General features: G+C 42.3%; 1 long non-coding RNA gene across 7 annotated transcripts in view; it reads left to right on the forward strand.

Moving 5' to 3' along the window:
• LOC138757911 (uncharacterized) overlaps positions 1-17,727 on the forward strand; it is a 108,280-nt gene extending 90,553 nt beyond the window's left edge. Inside the window, exons 5-7 of one of the 7 annotated variants that reach the window (XR_011353983.1) lie at positions 1,788-1,874; positions 2,353-2,508; positions 11,829-12,262. This is a non-coding gene — a long non-coding RNA (uncharacterized lncRNA). Of the gene's footprint in view, positions 1-1,787; positions 1,875-2,352; positions 2,509-11,828; positions 12,263-12,314; positions 13,461-16,441 lie in introns of those variants that run through there. The other 6 variants (XR_011353984.1, XR_011353981.1, XR_011353982.1 and 3 more) reach the window with 6 other exon arrangements.
• Positions 17,728-19,437: the final 1,710 nt, after the last annotated feature.

Raw genomic sequence — 19,437 nt, forward strand, 5'->3', positions numbered from 1 at the left:
AGATAATGAGAGGCATAGGTGGGGTGGACAGCCAGCACCATTTTCCTGGGCAATCAGTAGCAAACACCAGTAGACATCTGTACAAGCTGAAGGGAGGAAAGTTGAGGGGAGACTTCAGGGGTAAATATTTAACACAGAGAGTAGTGTCTAGAAGGCATTGCCAGTGGTGGTGGTGGAGGCCAATACAATAGGGATATTTAAATGACTCAGACAGGGACAGGGTTGCAAAAAAAAAAGAGTGAGGCAGGAAAGGTTTAGATTATTGAGTAGATTTAGAGAGGTCAGCACCATATTGTGGCCTAAAGGGCCTGTACTCAGCTGTAATGTTTTATATTGTCTATTAACTCATTTAATTTTGCTTTGAAAGTGTTTAGAAAGCATTACATGAACTTTCAGTTTTCATCATTTGGTAGTTTCAGATATCATTATGGGTGATAAACTTATAACTAAGCAGCTTCCAATGAATGCTTGAACATGATTATATTGAATAAAAAGCAAAACATAAAAATCTGCAGACACCGTGTGGTTGAAATAAAAAACACAAAATGCTGGAGAAGCTCAACAGGTCAAAAAATGTCATTAAATGCAGCAAATATTTTTTTAAATTTTAGTTAGTACAAAATGTTTGTTTAAATTAACATTAGGGTCATCCTAAACTTTTATAATTCCTGACAAATTTAACTTATTTTTCAATAATATTTAATTAATTTTAGGGCCTCTCTTAGCCATCATCAATCCAATGGATCAGATGCTGGGTGTACGTTGGTGATGCAGGGACCACATTACAGGTGTAAATTATGATTTGTTGTGACATATCTGTCATAAATTCATTTTTTTAAAAAGAATCAGGATCATGTTTATTATTCTGAACTTCTGTCATGAAATTTGTTGTTTAATGGCAGCAGCATTATGCATTACAGGTGCAAAATTGCCATAAATAGAATATTTAAAAATAAATAATTAGTGCAAAAGAGAGAAAAAAGTGAGATAACACCTTCCTTGCCATTGAATTCTTGAATCCTGAAGATTATTCCTTGAATATGGTCCAGTCCACCGATTCAAACCAGTCCCACAGGCCTCCTCCGCCTCCCTCGATCATACTTTCATACTATCTTGAGGATAGTTTATGAAAAATGTTTTTAGGTGGATGAACAGTAATTATATCACCTCCCAGTTTCAGACAATAATGGGAAAATATTTTTGAATTTTGCATAATTATGAATGATGTTAATCAAGACAAGAACTATTTCTCATCTATCCAATCCATGAATATTATAACTTGCTGCAACCTCCATCACATTTCCATGATCTGCTCCTCCATCTCTGGCTATTACTCCCTGCCATAGGGCACTTCTGCTTGGAGCCAAAGACAGTAAAATACCCCTGCTTTCCCTTCCCACTGTCCAGGGATTCAAATACTCTTTACAGCTAACCTAGCAGTGAAACAATGGCACCTCCTTGAATCACTTCTACTCTGACGGCCTGGCCCTGGAATAATTAACCCTGACACACAACCATCTTTCTTGTGGGAAGAATATCTCCAACCACTGGACACCCATTGATTTCAATTTTAGCAGGGATCTTTGATGCCACTGTTGGTGAAATCAATCCATTGCCCTTGGAGTCAGTGTTCAAAATGTGGCCTCCTCTAGACTGGAGAAACCAAAAGGAGATTAGGTGATGGTCTTGTGGAGCATCAATCTGAAGGGACAATTCTGACCTTCACATTGTCTCCTACTTTAATTCCCTCTGCCACTTTCATTCTCGCTTATCTGTCTGTCCTCTAGGGTGAGGCCTAGGGTGAGCTTGAGAATCAACACCTCCTGTTTTATCCGGACATTTCGCAATCTGCAGAATTCAATACTTAACACCAGGTAACTTACTCTCTTTTTTTGTTTAAATCATGAAGGACCATTTTTGTCTCTTCCCTTTGCTCTATTTGCATATTCTGACTTGCTAAGTTTATCTCCATAGACTAGATTACATTACAAATTAAAAAGATTTGACAAAGGGTCCTGACCTCAAACATTGATTGACCATTTTCCTCCATGGATACTGCTTAAACCCACTGATTCCCTTCAGCTTCTCACCGTTCATTCTATATCACATGATAGATTTACAACATTAGCAGCACATTACACAGATAGGCCCTAAATGTCCTTCATTACTTTACCATGATGGAAGAATTGCACTTGTTTCACCAACATCCACCCACCCCCCTCTCAACGACATAGATAGCTTCTCTTTCTCAGATCTGATCAAGGGTGTTGGACCTGAAATATTAATGTTTTTCTCTTTGCTTCCTGATCTGCTGAAAATCTTCAACTATTTTTGGTTTATTTTATGTTCCAGATTCTCTTTAAAATTGGCTGAGGTATCATTGAATATCAAACAGATGTTGCTGTCTGGCACTTCAGTGATGTGAATGTTACTTGCTGCTTCGCAACTTGTGCCTGAATTATCTCTGGGTCTTGCTATATGCAGACATTGCCTCTTCACTTGTGTAAGGTAAAACATCATGAGATGGGAATGTGTAAGGAGTTACCCTGTACAGGGCTGTAACAAGAAGGGGAGGTGTCCTTGTACTCCTGTTAGGTAAAACATCATGAGATGGGAATGTGCAGGGCTGTAACAAGATGTGAATGCATCCTTGTACTTACAAGATAAGAGAGACATTGATGGATTGAGAGGCAGGAAGCTAGCAGGGAAAGGATAGCAACAGTTTTAGTCATTGGACAAGTAATGATATGATGATGTTCTAAGCACATATCCAAGGGTATAAAAAATCACCATTTTGCTGATAACGGCAGAATGCATTCTCCGACTAACATGGTTAGTCGCAAGTGTTACAATCCGGTAATAAAGAACAAAGAACCCTGATTTCGACTCAGCCTGGTGTTTGTCTCACTCATTCATGAACAAAGCAGACCTAACAATTGCAGGAATTGTGAATGGAATAAACATCTTCTCTTCTGGCTGGCCTCATGATTGAAGGATGGTTGCTGATGGAACAGCTGAAGGTGTTTGGGCCTGTGGCACCTCCCTGAAGCATTTCTACTCTGACAGCCTGGGATTAGCATAATTAACCCTGACACACAACCATCTTCCTTGTTGGAAATACATCTCCAACTACTGGACACCCATTGACTTCAGTTTTATCAGGGATCTTTGATGCTACTGTTGAGCAAATGCTGCTTTGATGTCAAGGGCAGTCACTGTCATCTTCCTTCTGGAATTCAGCTCTTTGGCCACATTTGGATTAAGGGGATAATGAGTTCTGGAACTCCTGACAGCACCTATATTGGCTATTAGAAAGTGAAGATTGATTAATACAATCATAATTAGCCAGATTGGAATTGTCCTACTTTTTGAGTATAGAACATACCTGGTCAATTTTCCACACTGTTAGTAAAAGGTCAGCTTGCAACAGTTTTGAATGAGTTTGGCTGAAGTGACAGCAAGTTGCACAGCATAGGTCCTCAGGATGAAAAGTTTCTTCACCCACAATGTTCTCCAGATTGTCATCCCATTTCAAGAACAAGATTATCCTTCATTACTAAATCTCATACTCTTCAGTAAAAACTGCATGTTTATGAATAGAGTCAAACCAAACTAAGTTCATTAAGTTCAGCCCTCATGTAAAATGTGATTTTTCTATGCCAGAGGAAAGCCTAAACAGCAAATTTTCTAAATGGTAAAGCTGAATCTTTTCAGCAATTCTTATTTTATGAAAACCCACTTATGGATTAATTCTACAGAGCAGCTGGTCTATTTTGCATAGAACTGTAAATTATATTGAGTTAATGAACAAGTGGTAATGGATGATGAAGGATGGTTCAGGTATCAGCACATTTAAGGCGAAGGCAATTTTAATGGTGTAAATCTCCAATCAAAAAGAAAATAATGCTGAGATATGACCAGCATAGTAATTTTAAGAATATATTTTGGAGGAGATTTATGAATCCTGCAAACAGATCATTAAAAAAAAAACAAGCCCATAGTTTTCTACCATGCTGCACTGTCATCCTATGCAAGAACTCAAAATTGTTGACTATTTTTAAGGTAACACGTTTGGTCAAATTGTTGTTGGCTCTGGCATTTAGTTCTGTCCTGCTGCTTCCAAACAAATCCATTTGGACACAAGCAGGCCCATTAATATCTGGGATGAGTTGAGTGACAGATTCTGATGCACCTTCATTATTAGATTCCATACAGATTCTAACTATGGAATCCAACTGCGCTGGAAATTCCATTATTTTACTGGGAATCACTTTGGTGATATTCAGGCATAATATTAGAGGCCCCATTCATTTGAAATGAGATTCTCAGCTTGTAAAACGGGCAGAGAAAGCAATTTAATTTAGTGATTTTATTTAATGTTAATATTTTAATAATTTCATCAGATATTGATGTGTTTAAATCATTTTTACTATTTATATATACTGCATGAAATAACTCAGCAAATTTTGACTAATTTACTTTTGTACATATTAAAAATTTGGCACTCTTATGGAGCTTGAGTCACAATTAAGCCCTTTCAAATTGCCATGTAAAATGTAGTTAACCAGGCAATTTGTTTGGTTGACAACCCAGAAACATGGCTGTTTGAAAGGGTCCAACTGGGTCAACCCAATCAAAACCCAACTGGGTCCCCGACCGACCTCAGAGGTGCAGGTAGAGCAGTTCCAGCATCTTGGGGGATTATGGTAAAGAAGACGGCCATTGCTCCCGCACTCCTGCATTAAGCCGTCTCTGTAAACTGGAGCAGCATGTCACTGTAGCAACCCCCACCCCCACCGATTGTGGAAGCACCCCCCCTCCCATTTGTGGTAGCCTCCCATTCTGGCAGCGCCATGTCATGACACACCCCCCAATCACAGCTGCTACCCCCATTCATGGCAGCGGCATGTTTGCAGCATCCCCCGGTCATGGCAGCTACCCCTCACCCCACCCGTTTGTACCAGTGGTATATCACTGGGAGGGGGGGAGACAGATGGCTGAGAGTGGGGATCAACTGACGGTTGGGAGTGAGGGAGTGACTGACAACCGGGAGTGGGTGATGACTGATGACTGGGATCAGGGGCAACAGACAGCCGGGAGCAGGGGCGACTGACGGTGGTGGGGGCTGGGGGGGGGGGGTAGTTGTTTAGGATAACTTTACTTTAAACTAGAAGGGATTCCCTGTGGGGCTGCCTGTGACTGCATGAGATGTCACTCACCATGCCATCACAGAGGCGGGTTGGCAATTTAACAGGTAGGTTAGGCTGCTATTTGAAAGTAATCACACAAGTGGCCCAGGAAGGCTACCCAGGTGCTGCAATTTGAAGGTGCCAATTCTTCACCATCTTACTGGAAAATCTAAGAGAACTGATACTCTGTTCATCCCTCTGCACCAAATTTTTGGCCTCCTCATCAGTGGATCCCAATCAGTATGGATCAGCAATGTAACCTCCTCCTTGGAGGCACACACTACCCAGTAATCTCACCTGGATCCCAGGAGGGGTACCCGGGTACTGCAATTTGAAAGAGTCTACTGACTATCAACTCAGGGCACCCCAAGGCTGCATGCTTAGCGTGGTGAATGTCTGCCAAGCTGCCTGTCTCCCCTCTGGTGAGCCTTGCAGTACTAACATTGGCTGTGCATTATCTCTACTGTTAAGAACACTCCCCTTGGATATAACTGTATATGCACCTATTGTCTTTCATTATTGTACCATGAGTTTCTGCTAATAAAAGCCATGATTATTGTTTGACCACATCGTCTTTGTCTACTTCATCAACTGGCATTTTAATTTTATTAACAGAAATGGATGCAGAACTCAAGCTAGAGCGGCTGATAATCGACCAGTCTGCACCGAGGACCAGAGAAATTTTCAACCACTGGATTGCTTGTTTCGATTACTACATGGCTCGAAACAACGTGGTCAATAAGGCGATACAGTAGGGTCACCTGAATTCTCTGCTAGGTGAGGTCCCTGTCACCGTAATGCAAGGAGCTACCACTCTGGCTATAACCCGGGAACGTCTGACTGCTTACAATGCAGCGCCACGGAATGTGGTGCTTGCTCGACACCAGTTGCTGACTAGATGCCAGAAACCCGGGGAAAGTGATGCTGCTTTGCACTGGCCCTCGACTTGCTGGCAAATGAATGTGATGTCAGGGCAATCAATGTGCAACAACACCGCAATCCCTTGAAGCTGGATGCTTTTGTCAACAGAATTGACTCCAGTTACATCTGACAGAGGATGCTGGAGATGGAGCCCTTAACTTACGACTGGGCAGTGACTCTAGCCAAAACACTGAGAAGTGCCATGCGGTCCAGTGAAATGCTAGAAACCGAAAAGGAAACATCCAGGAGTCCTGGAACCCCGAAGAAAAGAAAAGGGCAAACTCCTGAAAAATGATACTTCTGTGATAAGAGCTGGCATCCCAGACAGAAGTGCTCGGCTCGATTTGCTACCTGCAGCTTTTTTGGGAAACTCGGCCACTGCGAAAGCGTGTAAGGCGAAAAGTACTCCCACTGATAAGAAGAAGATGAGAAGCACCAAGAAAATGCATCCTGGAGCTGCAGGAATGGAAGACAACTGTGAAAAGGGGGAATCTTCAGATGAGCAGACTGAATCGACTTCAAGTGATGGCGAGGTGAGATCCCCTGTAATAGCTTAATTGACTGTAAAGCTTGGGGGATGTTACGGACTGGAACGGTTGACTATGAAGGGGGAGCTGAATGGTGAGACTCTTGATTGTCTAATAGACTCGGGGAGTACTGACAACTACGTCCACGAGAAAGTTGCCAGAGCCTTAAATTTGTGGAGATATCCAGCGAACTGAAAGATATCGATGGCTTGTAGTGAATTTACAAAAACTGTATGGGACAAGTGTAAAGTTACTTTAAATTTGCAGGGACATTGCTTTTCTGATGTGTGGCTTTTTATTATGCCGGAGCTCTGAGCGCCTGTGTTACTGGGGTTAGATATTCAATCTCAGATGAACAGTGTAGTGTTAAATTTCGGTGGGCCACTACCCACACTTACCATCCCCCGCGCTAGTTACTGCGGTCTGTCTGCATTAAAGATCGAAGCTCCTTCCCTTTTCAGTGATTTATCCCAAGTGTCAGCTGATTGCCACTAAGAGCCGTTCTTACAGCAAAAAGGATCGTGAATTTATCAAAGCAGAGACCCAGAGACTGCTAAAAGAGGGAGTAATTGAACCTAGTAAGAGTCCATGGTGGGCCCAAGTGGTAGTCGTGAAAAATCATACTAAGAGACGAATGGCTATTGACTACAGCCAGACAATCAACTGTTACACTAACCTATAGGAATGACTTCTGGACCCGCTCCAGAATCGCCAGCGTGAGGCAGTGAAGCCTCAGCATTGCCATCTGAAAGCTTACTAGTGGTTGCAGGCTGGCGGGGTGAGCCCAATCTCCCAGGCTCATTCTGAGTAGGGGTGTGAGGAAGGGGCGAACCAGCCGAGGCCAGATCTCTTAAGGGTACAATGTCAGTCCTTCCCACATTGTAGACCCAGGAACTGTTCCAGTTCCCAAGGTTGCAAATGAGCCACCTGTTTTGAGAAGGAGCACCCGAATTTGTAAACAACCATAAAACGTCTCATTATATTTCGATTGCTTGCTAGATACTGGTGTATTGTGGTTTGCATTCTGCACAAACTCCAGAGGCCATTCTCATCAAGGCAACCAGACCTTTTGAGAGGATTTACTTACATTTTAAAGGATGCATTTTCTTGGTGCTTCTCTTCTTCTTCTTTTCAGTGGGAGTACTTTTTGCCTTACACGCTTTAGTCCCCTGCTCTATTCCCTGTACACTCACTACTGCTTAGCAAAATTTAACTCCAATGCAATCTATAAATTTGCTGATGGTACCACCATTGTTAGCTGAATAAATGAGGCAGAATACAGAAAAGAGACTGGAAAATTATAACATTTATATTTAGGCATACAGCACGGTAACAGAACATTTCAACCCAACTTACAACTAATTAACCTACACCCCAGTACATTTTGATTGGTGGGAGGAAACCAGAGCCCCCAGGGATAACCCACACAGATATGGGGCAATCTCCCAATGGCCACCCATTTCAATTTCCCGCCTCATTCTCTTCCTGATATGTCTGTCCATGGTCTCATTCACTGTCAGACTGAGACCACCCGCAATTTGGAGCAACAACACCTCATACTTTTATCTGGGCACCCTTCGAATGGATGGTATTAACCAACTTCTCCGGCTAACGTTAAAACTGCCTCCCCATCTTCTTCTCCCATCTCCTTTCCTCTAGCTCTGTCTGTATCTCTTTTTTTTGCTTTCCCTTTGTTTCCTTTCACAGAGCTAAAAATTAATCCTCATGTTTCCTGTTATCATATCCAATTAACACCTTGGTCTTTTGATCTTCATCCCCTTTCTTTCCTCAGCCTTTAATTCTACCTGAAACATTTGTAATATATCTTTACCTCCTATGGACACTGAGTTCCTCCAGTATTTTTGTAATTTGATTACAATCACAGCATTTGCAGACTTCCATGTTTCACTTCACATATAATTTCAGTTCTGGTGAATCAACATTTTTTCACAATCATTTCTGATGTTTAGTGGAACTATTCTCCCAGTCTTGTTCAAGATTCATTTATTGTCATGTAATAATTCTGAAAATGTAATATTACATGACATTTCCTTTTTCCCGCCCTAAGGCAAACAAGGAATCACCATTAGTATTTTCCAGCATCCCTTACGGTAAGAGAGAAAGACTGGAAAAAGAGAGTCCCTTCGGAGACATTGACTGTCCATGGATTCACCTCCAGCACTCCCATAGCCTCTGCAAAGACCCCGGTTTGATCCATTGATAACCTGAGCTCCAGATCCAAACCTCTAACATGATCAGGTCACCTTCAGCATGCAAGGCCCTTTGGGGGCCCTTCTTACCCTCAAGAATCCCAGTTCTGATACTGATCCTTGGATCTCATGAGCCAGTCTCCAGCAACCCACAGCCTGTGTGGGTCCTTCGACCACATCGCTGACCGCCTGCAGCCTGTGTGGGTCCTTCATCTGCTGAGCCTCTTGCTGGTCTGTTGTCATGGTCTCACTTTGACCTTATTTGTAGATATAAAGCTACTTTATTTTTAAAAGTTTGAAGAAGACCGCAGAGCCCACCTCACTGACAAAAGGCAAAGGAGGAAAAACCCAACACCCAACCCCAACCAACCAATTTTCCCCTGCAACCGCTGCAACCGTGTCTGCCTGTCCCGCATCAGACTTGTCAGCCACAAACGAGCCTGCAGCTGACGTGGACATTTACCCCCTCCATAAATCTTCGTCCGCGAAGCCAAGCCAAAGAAGAAGAAGAAGAAGATTTTTAAAAGTTTGCTTATTTAGATTGTTCATTATTTTCATCCTATTTCTTCTTGTATTTGTCTTTCTGTAATCTTTTCAAGATTCAGGATTTGATTTACTGTCATAGTAATAAAGCAGTGTCATATTACTTGAAATTTCTTTTTGCCTGCTGAAAGGCAGACATATTTGCCACAGGCAGGAATTGCCTAAGTGCCACTTACAGTTCTTACAGTCAGACTTACAGTCAAGGAGAGAGATGCAAAAGAGAGTCCCCCCAGAGTTACTGAGTGTCCCGTAGATTCTCCTACAGCACTTCGCAGCCCCGCAGCTACACAGAGTCCAGTCCAAATCATTAGCCATCCGAGCTCCGGATTTGAACCTCCGACATAGTAAGGGAACCTGCAACATCCTCGGCACTTCCTCGCATTCCGTTTCCAATATCTGATGCCCTTCCAGCCAGTCCCCAGCAGTCTGCAGCTTGGCACAAGTCTCCGAACAGCAGTCTCCAGCAGTCCACAGTTTCCACAGGTACCTCACCTCGAGTCACTAGCAACTCACTGCATGCATTGGTTCCCCAGTCGCAGAGCCCCCTCACTTGTTCACCACTGTGATCACCGTTCCTGTGGGTTGTCTCCTCTGCTTCCCCCTCTCAAACAGTGTGTGATCTTTCCGTCCTCCAGAGTCTGCTGCCCCTCGTGGTTTGTTGCTGATTAATAGGTGGCATCATCTTGGGCGCGGACCCATGGTTGTGGGATTTTAACTAAAACCACTGTCGGCTCCCTCAACTGGCCATTCAAAGCCCGCATGGAGCTGACAGCATTCTGCTGGACCGCGCTGGAGCGCTGCATCTCTGCTCCCTCGCACTCTGCGGGTCTGCACTCATGGCAGCGCCACCATCTTCAGAGTTTTTAAAAAATTCTCAATATTAGCCTCTCAGTTCGTTGTTTGAAATGATCAGAAACAAATGTGAGAGTTTCAAATTAACTATGCAAAATCGCCACATGTATTTCCGACTTCTATTCTCATCAACTCAGTGGACATTCCCTCTTCAGAGTCTTCCCTTTCTATAGTCGTGATACTATCCCTGAGCAGTAATGTTACTCCCCCACCCTTTTCTATCTCCCATCCTATTTCTTTTTAAAGCACCTAACTCCCAGTATCTGTATCAGCCAATCTTGCCCTTCCTCTAGCCAAATTTCAGTAAAGGCCACAAGCATCAAAGTTCCACATACTGATCCACGCTCTTAAGTTCATCCACATTATTTCTAATACACCTAGCATTGAAATAGACACATTTCAATCCCTCTGATTGGCAACATTTATGTTTTGTCCCCTGCCTGTCTTTCCTCACCAATTCAGAGCACTTAGCATCATGCTTTCATTCTTCTACTCTAATCTCTGCACTCACATTCTGATTCCCAATCCGCTGCTAAACTCGTTTAAACCCTCCCCAACAGCCTCAGCAAACATGTCTGCCAGGATATTGGTCCCCCTCCAGTTCAGGTGCATCCCATCTTTTTTGGACAGGTCAGACCTTCCCCAGAAGATCCACAAATCTGAACCCCTGCCCCCTGCACCAACTCTTTCAGCCACACATTCATCTGCCACAACTTTCTATTCCTACCCTTTCTAGTGCACAGGCAGCAATCCTGAGATTATCACCCTTGAGGTCCTGCTTTTAACCTCTTTCCTAACTCCATGTATTCCTTCTTCAGGTCCTCATCCCTACTGCGATTTATGTCATTGGTGCCCACGTGGACCACCACATCTGGCTGCTCCCCTTCCCCTTCCAGAATGCTATGAACTCAATCAGAGACATTCCTGACCCAGGCACCTAGGAGGCAACATACCATCCTGGAACCTCAATGTTGTTCACCAAACCTCCTATCTGCTCTCCTAACCAATCAGTCCCCATTTCCATAGCTCTCCTCTTCTCCCCTGTCCCTTCTGAGCCAAGGGGCCAGTCTCACCACCAGAGACATGACCACCATGACTTGTCCCAGATAGATCGTCCCTCCCAACAGTATCCAAAACAGTATATTTATTCCTGAGGGAATGATCACAAGGGTGTTCTGCACTGTCTGTCTCTTCCCCTTCTGTCTTCTAAAAGTCATCCAGTTACCTTGCCTCCTGACTTTTGGGGGTGACTGAAGCTCCTCTCTGTCACTGCCTCTGCCTCCTGAATGATCCTGAATTCATCCAGCTCCACCTCCAGTTCCTTAACATGGTCTCCCAGGAGCTGCAGCTGGATGCACCTTTTGCAGGTGTTATCATCAGGGACAATTGTGCTGTCCCAGATTTCCCACATCCTGAAATCGGACCATTCTATCCTAGCTTCTGCGGGCTGAATTCATTGACAAGAAATGGGATTCTATCTGGTAATGTGGGATGGTGCAGTGGGGAAGTGATGAATTTGCAGGATGTTGATCACTGAAGACAAGTTTAAATGGGGTTTTCTCTTCATGATTCTTTCTTTCCGTCAGCTGCAGGTCAATCCAAAAGTGATGGGACTGCCAGAGGTGCTGTATCGGCAGTCCTGCCATTGGCATGAGCCCGGAAGAGCAGAGAGAGGAGACATAGCGGTGCTCTGTAAAATCCGACTGCCTGGTCCTGATGCCAATGGCCCCATGCAAGCTTTAATGAGCCTGTTAAAGGAGCTAACGGTCAGGTCCGGCAGCATCTACAGAAAGAGAAACTGTTCTGATGAAGGGTCTTTGACCTGAAACACTATCAGTGTCTTTTTCACCAGGTGAGCCTGACCTGCAGTTTTTCTAGCATTTCTGCTTTGTTTTGGGATTTTCAGCAAGTGTCGTGTTTTTGATTTTAATTTACTCAGCTATGTTTGTCTTCTAAAATGGAATTAAACATGCTGAGACATCAAAGGAGGGGAAGGATCTGCCACTGAATTCATTGTGCAACATGGTTAGAGTCACAGGCATGATGCACTTAATCTTTGTAATTCCCCACAGGTGAAGATGTCAGTTCACATTCTAACAGATGGAACTCTGCAATGGATCTTCAACATTCTGAGTAACATGGGAGTAACATGCACTGAAGTCAGCATGAAATCTAATGATGGATGGGCTTGTTGGGTACTGTTGCTCTCAAGTGAAGCATTTCTAATCTCTCCAGCAGGCTTCAACCAATTAAACACCAACCCTCCATTCACCTTCAAAATAAACCACATCCTTCATGAATCCTAATAAAATTACATCAAACTAACTTTTTATAGACACACTCTGATATAGTTTTGGAATAAAATATCATTTTACAGAGAAAAGCATTCTACTTTAGACTCCTGCAGTTAAAACATAGTCTTTTTCATGTCAACTCTAGCCATATTGTCAGCTGTGCGTTATAAGGAGTAGTTACCATGGAAACAGTGCTAAGTCACTTGGACATGGGGGAGCAGTCAATTCAGCAACACTCACTGCAGAATATAACAGGAAGACATTTGAGTCTACATTCAACAACTGTCACTTTTCAAAATATTGGATTATGTAGGCCGAGATACCCAGGTGGAATCTCCACTTGCAATTAATATTTGCCTGCATTTAATTGAGCCATACGTGGAGTCCCTATCAGAACATCCAAGATTCCAGTGGTGTAGTCTGAACTATCACAGGTTCTTCGACGCGTGACACAGTGGCCCTGAAATAATGCGGCTGATCTTAGCTCCAGCAACCTGGGTTAGAGTCTGACCTCCAGCTTTGTCTGTGAGAGCTTGCATATCCTTCCCGTGACTGCAAGTATTTGCTCTGGGTGCTCTAGCTTCCTCCCAGATTCCAAAGAATATGCATGATTGTTAGGTGATTTGGCTTCTATAAATTGCTCCCAATGTAGGTGGCTGGAAGGAGCAATGGATGGGTTTGATCAGATTGCTGTGAGGGATAGCACAGATTTCATAGGGAGAGCTATGATTGAAGATATTAAAGTAAGTTATTTAGAAAAATTCAATGAAATTAGTAAATACAGGAATAAACTGGAAATTGTGTAGAAAACATTCACAAGGATGATACCAGGATGGGAGGGCTTGAGTTATAACGAATCTGGACAGGCTGTGACCTTTTGCCCTAGAACATAGGAATCTGACCTTACAGAGGTATACAACATCACAGGAGCTATATATATATATATATATATATATATGTATATATAAATATATATATATATATATATATACATATATATATAAGATGAACAATAATAGTTTTATCACCAGGCCAGGAGAAACTAAATCTAGAGGGTATAGGTTTAAGGTGAGGGAGGAAAGATTTGAAAGGGTCCTGTGGGGAAAATACTTCACACAGAGGATGCTGTCTATATGGAACAAGCTGCTGGAGGAAGTGGTGCAATTATGACACATGGACAGGTGCATGTCTGCCGAGCACAGGCTTAGACAAGCTCAGAGAGGATACTTGGTTTCCATGGACAAGTCGAACTCAATAGCTGGTTTCCATGCTGTATACATCTATGACTCTGACTCCATGAAAAGAGAGGTTGCAGAATAATGGGAAAAAGGAAATCAGATTTTTTTGAAGAAGGGGAAATGATAAATATACCACAATTAGGTTTAAGAAGTGATAAGGTGTGGATGATAACACATTGATGTGGATGGAAGATTATACGTGGGTCTTCTGGCTGGCAAAACATAATGAATGGTATGACTTTGCTTCAGATTTTGCAATTTATTTAACTTGAATGAAGGCATGAAAGGTATGCTTGCTACATTTGCTGGCCACACAAAGCAGGGAGTAAATTAAGCTCTAAGAAGATGCAAGTATGCTGCAGAGGGACCTGGAGAAGTTAGGTGAAAAGGCAAAGATCTGGCCAATGAGTGTAATGTTGGAAAATATAACTGTCAGTTTATAACAGGAAAAATAAAAAAATAATATTATACAAATTGTGAGAACTTGCAGATCTCTAAGATGCAAAGGACCGAGGAGTGCTAGCATAAATACAACAAGTTAATAGGAAAACTAACAAAATATTGGTGAATTCAATGCAAAGTTGGGAGTATGTGCTTTACTCGTATAGGACATTGGGTAGACCACATCAAGAGTGTTCACTATTGCTCTCTTTATTAAAGGAAGGAATTTAATGAAAGTTGTCTCAGGAGAAAAGGTTCAACAGACTACACATATCTACTGGGGTTCACAAGACCGAGATGCAAATTGGGTCTAAAGGGTCTTGGTAGGGAACATGGAGGGGATGTTTCACCTTTATCAACTCTGACTATCCTTTCCAGTTGTAGTTGGGCACTACCCAATTTCTTTTGCTTCCAGATTTTCCAACTTTCCACTCCACCCCCCTCCCCCCCCCCACCCCCACCCCCCACCCTCCCCACCCCCACCCCCCACCCCCCCCCCACCCCCCCCCCACCCCTGCACCATTTTTCTGGCCAATATTATTACTCCTTTCTAGCAACTAATGTAATAATTACTGTTGGTAGCCCAGTCATTGAGCCATCTGACTCGGTGAGCTGCCTGTGTGTCTGTTATGCCCTCTTCACAGCTTATTTTACAACTTATCTTTGTGCCATCAGAAAATTCAGCAACCTCTTCCTCCAGCTAATTAATTTCAATTGACTGCAAAATGATTATTGGCTCAATGATTGAGATCTGGGGCTGAGGATGGCTCTAACCAGGACCTGTCTCCTTTAGTCCAACTCCAATCTGCATTCAGAGTCCTATCCCCTCTCCCTAACACTTCCCACCATTTTTCTCTCCCCAACCCCATCATCGATGACATTGTGCCTGTGTGTCTGTGCTCCTTCCTCTGCCCCTCCCCCACAATTTTATTCAGGTGCTTGCCTTGTTTTTGCTTATACCTTGATGATGAACTCAAGCCCGAAACATTAGCTACATATCTTTGCTGCATAACGATAACTGAATGACCTGCTGAGTTTCTGAAAGCATTTTTCTGTATTGAACCTGTCTCCATATATTTGTGCAAACTTGAATGTTTAAACAAGAGCATAAATAACATTGGACATTTGTTTTTTTTTGCCAGAAACAATAGAGTAAAATATGTCTTTGGGTGTAGAGCGAAAAGAGAGGAGGTAAATCATTGGTGTGCTCTATCTATGCTACAGGGTATTCAGTGGAGTGTAAATTGGCTTGCAGCATAGCTATTTGTTTTTGATTTGCAGTGCTGTTTAATGTGAATTTCACCAAGCACTGGATTCAAATTTCCTTTTGTTGAAGAATTCAGCAATCTATACAGCAATCACATTTTTCAAATAAACTTCCTTCTAACAAGGTCACATTTGCAGAGTTAATATCATGTTGGTATCAAAGCACATCTACCCAGTCAGAAAACAGACTGGAAAATGTTTTGCAGAAAATTAATGTCCATCTTAAAATGCATAGCAGGTAATATCTCCATTCAGATCTTCATGTTATTTGCATTCAATTTTTCATTGTATAATACCAATGCAACTGCAAAATAGTAAATAATCCTTGATTTGCAAAATCAGACAGTTGTTTAATGCTTTGAACCATCTTCTCAGCTGAGATTAATTACGTACACTTATATTCATTGATATTTTGGAATAAAATTAATTAGCCAGAATTTGCATTAGAAGGGCATTAATAACCTCTAACATAATGTTGACTATTATCTGTGCTCACTAAAGTGTATGACTAGCTGATTTCTTTTCCAAAGGGGCTTTCTTTGGTGGTGGGGTGGCATGGTTAGCAGCTAATGCAAGGCTATTATAGTACCAGCGACACGAGTTTGCCAGCACTGTCTGTTACAAGTTTGACCTTTTCCCTGTGTCTGCATGGGTTTCCTCTGGATGCTCACGTTTCTTCCTGCATTCCAAAGAAAAAGAATGGAGATTTATAGGTTAATTGATGCACTTAATTTATTTGGATGGTATTGGCCAGAAGGGCCTGTTACTGTATAGTGTGTCCAAATTAAAGAAAAATTAAAAATAATAGGTTCACTTGCTGCACAACTCTGATTGATATGTACAAAGGTGTAAGATTGGAGCATATTTCATGCTATAATGTCATTGAATGATCGAACCATAGCCATATACTACACACTGCTCCAAAAGCAGCTCAGGATGTTCCTTTTTTTATGCTTTCAGATGTTATGGACCCAGAGGACCCCAAAACCCAGCAATAGAAATTCACCAAGATGAATGGTTACTTAAACAAAAGTAGTTATTAATTTTCTTTAAACATAAAAAAAAATCAGGATCAAACTTTAACTTATTACTATGAACTTAACCCCATTCTAATTCTAAGCGCACGTGTATGTAATGTGTTTAAGTTCAGAAAAGTTCTTTGATTCACAGTCCAATCTCACTTCTCACTCCTCCAAGTTCACCAGTATCAGGCAATTCTCATACTGTGCACAGAATTTAACATTTATGAATTTCACCAAGCTTTGGTGCTTGAAAGGTAAATGGTTACTGCTCAGGAGTTCTTATCGGTTTCAGAGAGAGATTTGTTGCTCATTGGAGACAAACTGATTCCTTCTGATCAGCCACTTCAGTGTCTTACTGAAGGAACTTGCCCCATCAGGGGTTTTCCAAATGATAAACTCTTCTTCCAGGTCACCACACAGTTCTGTTTGTTTCCCTTATTTCAGGTGAAAGACTCTAGCCAACCATTTCCTCTTGTATGGACCACAAGGATTTTCAACAGGCTGAACTCAGAATTCACAACCTATCTTTAAAATGGGGGTTTTAAACAAGCTGCCAGCTTGCCATGCTGCAGAAAACAGTTCTCTCTCTTTCTTAGGGAAAGCCTGTTTGGTCTCCTCTCTCTCTCTTTGCTTACAAAACCACATGACCTTCACAGAACAGCAAACCGCAACCAGACAGATTGCTGCACTGGACCCAATCTTCTAAATCCATTCATCTGTTGCTTTTAAAACAATAATCTATTACTCCACAGGATGCCCAATTAACACCTACTTGTGAAGTCTCTATAGGCATTCTTTAAAGTTTTTGCAAAGGCACTGGACTGTCTGGCTTGAGCAGAGCTCTTGCATTTTAAATGAATCTCTTTTGTAAAGTGTTTGTGGTTGTGACCTACATTACTCTCACAATCTATCTCCTTCAAAAACATATCTATATACAATATTAAATATGATATAACTCAAAATACTGCCTATAACATCCTGTTTGTGCGAGATTCCTCTCTGTAACTACATACTCAACATTTAAAGTCTGCATAGGAATGATCTTATTGTGGTGAATGTCTGCCAAGCTGCCTGTCTCCCCTCTGGCAAGCCTTGCTATACTAACATTGGCTGTGCATTATCTCTACTGTTAAGGACATTCCCCTTGAATATAACTGTATATGCACCTATTGTCTTTCATTATTGTACCATGAGTTTCTGCTAATAAAAGCCATGATTATTGTTTGACCACATCGTCTTTGTCTACTTCATCAACTGGCACTTCAATTTTATTAGCAGAGAATAAGGAAGGCTATTAGCCCTTATGTAGTGGAAGAATCTCGTGACTCCTGGGTGGCACAGTCTGCTATGGATCTTTTTTAGCCCCCCAGCTGAGCACCAGCAGCAGATCGTGACAATGCGTCTGTACAGACCTGCACGGTCTGTACTGGATCTCATAATTATAAGTTGAGAGTTTTATTTGCCAGTGTGCCATCTTATCATCCTTGATTTTACTTTTGTGTTTAGTACTGAACATGTAGGCTATAGTGAAAAGAGTACATTTTCTGCCAGCTAGAAAGTGTCTCCAGTAGCAAACAGCTTCAGTAATAGCCTGGGCTTCATTTTCAATGGCAGGATGTTTACGTTCAAGTCCATGTAACGTGCGAGAGAAGAATGCCACAAGTCTGCCCTTTTAACCATATATAACCATATAACCACTTACAGCACAGAACAGGCCAGTTCGGCCCTACTAGTCCATGCCGTAGCAAATCCCCACCCTCCTAGTCCCACTGACCAGCACCCGGTCCATACCCCTCTAGTCCCCTCCTATCTATGTAACGATCCAGTCTTTCCTTAAATGTAACCAATGATCCCGCCTCGACCACGTCTGCCGGAAGCTCATTCCACATCCCCACCACCCTCTGCATAAAGAAATTTCCCCTCATGTTCCCCTTATAATTTCCCCCTTCAATCTTAAACCATGTCCTCTAGTTTGAATCTCCCCCTTTCTTAATTGAAAAAGCCTATCCACATTTACTCTGTCTGTCCCTTTTAAAATCTTAAACACCTCTATCAAGTCCCCTCTCAATCTTCTACGCTCCAGAGAAAAAAGACCCAGTCTGCACAACCTTTCCCTGTAACTCAGACCCTGAAATCCTGTCAACATTCTCGTGAACCTTCTCTGCACTCTCTCTATTTTGATTAAGAGTTCCTGCCAAGGCACAATCTGAGGCATCAGTTTCCATTTGGAATGGGACATCCTTGTCAATGGATGAGAGTGTAGCTTTGGCAATATCAGCTTTAATTCTCTCGAAAGCCTTCAAGGCTATTGGAGAGAGAGGAAAATATTTAGTATCAAACAGAGGGCATGCCTTCGTGACGTAGTCCCGAACCCACTTGCAGTAGTAGGAAAAGAATCCCATACATCTTTTAAAGGCTTTTGCTGAGTTTGGGGTGGTAACTTCTTAAGGTGACCCATTCTTTCCAGGTCGGGGCGGACAAAGTAGCCCAGAATGGGTAGCTCTGTCACGTTGAACACACATTTGCCCTCGTTAAATGTAAGGTTGAGTTCTTTAGCTGTTGCTAAAAATTTCTTTAAGTTGTTGTCGTGCTCAGCCTATGTTTTCCCACAGATAGTGACATTAGCCAGAAAGGGAAACATACCCTGGAACTCATACGTCCTAACAATCTTATCCATTTCCCTCTGAAACACGGACACACCATTAGTGATCCCAAAAGGTACCCTTTTAAACTGGTATAACCCCCCCCCATCACCCTCAAAAGCTGAAAAGGGTCGTTCTCTTTTCTTAATTGGGATTTTGTTATAAGCTGTTTTGAGGTCGATAGTGGAGTACACTTTGTATTGTGCTATTTGATTAATCATTTCATTGATGCGTGGCAGGGGGTAGGCATCCAGGTTCGTGTAACGGTTGATTTCTGGCTGTAGTCAATAGC

The sequence above is a fragment of the Narcine bancroftii genome, chromosome 3 (assembly GCF_036971445.1).
Source record: "Narcine bancroftii isolate sNarBan1 chromosome 3, sNarBan1.hap1, whole genome shotgun sequence".
Classification (NCBI taxonomy): domain Eukaryota; kingdom Metazoa; phylum Chordata; class Chondrichthyes; order Torpediniformes; family Narcinidae; genus Narcine; species Narcine bancroftii.